Here is a 4473-nt window from a genome sequence, read left to right on the forward strand (position 1 = left end):
TATCCAAGCAATGATTGAAATAATATCTGCATTGACTGATTCAAAGTTTAATGATCTAGAAGGCTGCAATGATGCAAAGGCTATGTGGGACAAGCTCATATCAGTATATGGAGGAGATGAACATGTTCAAAGAGAAAAAGTGGACAGTCTAAGGGGGCAACTTGAATCTATGAGGATGAATGAAGGTGAGAACATAACCTAGTACAGTACAAGACTAAAGGAGATTGTCAATCAAATCAAAGGAGTAGGTGGAACCATTGAAGAAAAGGACATAACAAGTAAGCTATTAAGAACCCTTCTACCAGCTTATGCAATCCGAGTCTCTGCAATCAATGAATTGAGGTCTGTACCAAATATGTCAGTTTCTTTAGATGCTACTATTGGTAAGCTACATGCATTTGAGTTAAGTAATTTTGATAACAGTGGGTGTTCAGTAAATAAAGTTGAATCTGCATTTAGTTCTTTTCATCTTGATGAATCTAATGATTACAATGAAAGAAAGTATAAGTACTCTGAAGGAGATCACAGTGGAGCAAGTGAAAGATTTCGCAAGAACATGGAGGAAGTAAACAAACTGTATGAGGAAATCAGAAAGCAAGAAGAGTTTGAAGCACTATTAGCCAGAAGGTTACCGAGAGGCAAAGGTAAGTATAAAGGAAAACTACCTTTGAAATGTTTCAATTGTGATAAGATAGGACATATGGCTTCTAACTGTCCTGACAAAGATTCTACTGAGAAGAGAGATTACTGAGATGACAGACATAAAGATAACCATTACAGAAGACACCGAGACTTCAGAAGAAGAGATAGAAAGACATGCTTAATAGCTGATGAGGAATCCAATGATGATAAATCAGATGAAACTGATACAAAGGAAGTAGTTTATGTGGCTATCAAAGATGGATCAGATGAAGAAAGATATGAAGAAAAAGCCCTAATATCTCACATAAATACTAATGACTCTTAGATCATAGATAGTGGATGCTCACATCATATGACAGGTGATAAACACAAGTTTGTTATGTTAGAAGACTATATGGAGGCTATGTAAGATTTGGTAATGATGCACCATGTCCGATAAAAGGTAAAGGATCCATAACACTTCTTGACAATGCAAAGTGCAATGATGTTTATTGGGTTGAAGGTTTGAAATACAATTTGTTGAGTGTAGCACAACTAAACAACACAGGTTACCGAATAGAATTTCAGAAAGGAATTGTCAAAGTTTATGACAAGCATGGAAAGATAGCTGCTACCAGGACACAAACAAAAGGTAATACATTTCACCTTGACTCAACTCAGAATAAATGTCTATATGAGAAGATAGATGATACCTGGTTATGACATAAAAGGTTTTGTCATGTAAATTTTGATAATCTGATCAAAATAAGCAAGAAGCACCGAGTAAGAGGTCTATCGTGTCTTGAAAAACTTGAGAATGCTATGTGTCGAGGATGCCAAATGGGTAAAATGACAAGATCAAGCTTTACAAGTAAGTCTTACACTTCTAAGGGAATTTTAGATCTTGTGCACATTGATCTTTGTGGTCCTATGAAAGTTCAAAGTTATTATGGTGATAAATATTTCATATTATTTGTGGATGATTACTCAAGGATGATGTCAGTAATGTTTTTAAAAGAAAAATCAGAAGCTTTTCAAATGTTTAAATGGTACAAGGCAAGAGTTGAAAATGAAACACGAAGACAACTGAAACGTCTTAGATCAGATAGAGGAGGAGAGTTCACATCTGATGAGTTCAACTTATTTTGCAATGATCATGGTATTAAAAGACAAGTCTCTGCACCGAGAACTCCACAGCAAAATGGAATAGCTAAGAGAAGAAACAGATCTATTGTGGATTGTACCAGAACCCTGATGATTGAAAAGAAAGTACCACAAACATTTTGGAGAGAAGCAATAAGCACAACAGTTTACACCCTGAACCGAGTACAATTGAAAAAAGGAACTTTGAAGACACCATATGAAATATGGTATGACAAGAAACCTAATGTAAGTTATTTTAAAATCTTTTGAAGTAGATGCTATGTACACAAAGATGATAGAAATGGCAAGTTTGATTAGAAAAGTAAAGAAGGAACATTTCTTGGTTATTCTTCTAGAAGTAAAGCATTTAAATGTCTGATCAAATCATCTAACAAAATAGTAGAAAGTGCAAATGTGAAAATTGATGAATTTGCAGAAACAAATGATGAAAGAAACTCCAAAGAAACTTCTTGATTTGTTCAACCGACAAGTCTTACTGAAACAACTGTTGAAGAAAATGAAGAGAATATCCAATTACCGAGTGATGAAGAAGATCATACAGAGCCTACCAAGCCTATATTAGCCAAGTATGTTAGAAGATATCATGCATCAAGTCAGATTATAGGAGATAAGGATGATCCAGTGATGATAAGGAACAAACTGAGATAGAACACATGTCTGATATCTAAATTTGAACCGAGAATAGTGAAAGAGGCATTTAACAATAAAGATTGGATAAATGCTATGACAGAAGAGATTGAACAAATCAAGAAGAATGACACATGGACACTGATCCCAAGACCGAAGGACAAAAATGTAATCGGTACAAAGTGGATTTTCAGAAGCAAGTTGAATGAAAAAGGAGAGGTCATTCAAAATAAAGTTAGACTAGTTTGCAAAGGTTATGCTCAAGAAGAAGGAATTGATTATGGTGAAACTTTTTCACTTGTGGCTAGACTAGAAGAGTAAGAACATTGTTGGTGATGTCATGGAAATGGGGACAAGGCAACAACAAAGTTCAATGTTAATAAGTTAGTTTCAACCATAAAAACAAAACAAAGAACTAAAAACCATTCCAAACATATCAAGAGAGATTTCAAAAAGCATGAAAGAAGTTTAACAAAATAAAAGAAAGGAGAAGAGCCTCCCTAAGATGCTTCCATGATGCCTTTTGATGCTTCTCCCTTGTTTCTCTCCTCTCCAAGTCCCAAATGAGTGTAGCTCTCAGCTTTTAGCACTAGCCATGGATGTCATATGGAGATTCAAGATGGTTGAATATGATAAGCAAATACTATGCAAGAGTAGATAGTGATGCTATGAAAAAGCTCTATGCTAATGCCAGTATAACAACAATACTCTAAAAATGCTTCCTTTTGCTTGAGGAGAAGGGTTCTATTTATAGAAGAAATGGGGAAATGAAGGGTTAAGATTAAATGGTTTAATCAAGGGCCAAGTTTGAAAGTTGGGGATCCATGTGCACAATTGGCACCAATAAAATGGTGACAAGTGTCAACATAGGATTGGGTTGAGAGAAGAGGTTGGAGGCATTAAAGGCCTGAGAAGACCTCATGGTTATCTAGAAGGTAAGGGTCAAGTCTAAATTAAGATTACCCATTGGATTAAGAGTTAATCCAAGGATAAACCTTTGTGCAAATGATTAAGAGATAATCATGGTCAAAGCATTAAAGGCTTGATGAGACCTTTGGGTTGGGTAGAGGTTGAGTCAAAACAAATGTTTTAACCATGTGGGAGGGTTGAATTAACCATTAATGGTTATTGGAGACTTTGGGGATTAAGTGGTTGAAGGTTGAAAGCCTTCAATGGTTATCAAAGACTTTAAGCCATTTAGTGGTTGAAGGTTGGAAGCTTTCAAAGGTTATCCAAGACTTTTAGGCTTTGAGAAGTGACTCCATTTTGCTTAGGAATGTGACAATAATTAGGGGATGGATTAAGCTAATTAGGAAGGGGTTAGAAGAATCTAGAAGGGGATTAGATTTTGCAAGTGGATTTGGTGGGTGAGGGAAAATAGGATTTTATTAAAATAAAAATTCATTTATTTCAATAAATGTGTGCAAGTTGTATTTGGATAAATATTCAAATAAATATTAATTTATTTAAATGAGAAAAAGGAAGATAAAGCATTAAAATGCTTGAAGACTTTGAGGGGAACCATTAAAGGCTTGAAGACTTTAAGGAAAACCATTAAAGTCTTAAGAAGACTATAGAAGGAAGCCATCAAGTTTGAAGACTTTAAAGCCATCAAGTTTGAATACTTTAAGGGAAACCATTAAAGGTTTCAAGTGGGTGAGGATAAATAGGATTTTAAATAAATAATTTATTTAAAATAGTTGTGCAACTTGCTTTTGTAGGAAAATACAAGTGGGTGGAGGATAAAGGTGATTTAAATAAATTATTTATTTAAAATAATTGTGCAACTTGCTTTTGTAGGCAAATACAAGTGGGTGGAGGATAAAGGTGATTTAAATAAATGATTTATTTATTTAAATGTGAGAGGTGGGATTTTGGGGGATTTAAATAAATATTAATTTATTTAAATGTGAGAGAAGATTTAATTAAATAAATATGATTTATTTATTTAATTAATGGTCTGAATTTGGTTAAGTGAATTAAATCAAATAAATTGAATAATTTATTTAATTAATAGGAGAATAGGGTTAAGATGAATTAATTAAATATTAATTTAATTAA

Source organism: Cryptomeria japonica, chromosome 6 (assembly GCF_030272615.1).
Source record: "Cryptomeria japonica chromosome 6, Sugi_1.0, whole genome shotgun sequence".
Lineage (NCBI taxonomy): Eukaryota > Viridiplantae > Streptophyta > Pinopsida > Cupressales > Cupressaceae > Cryptomeria > Cryptomeria japonica.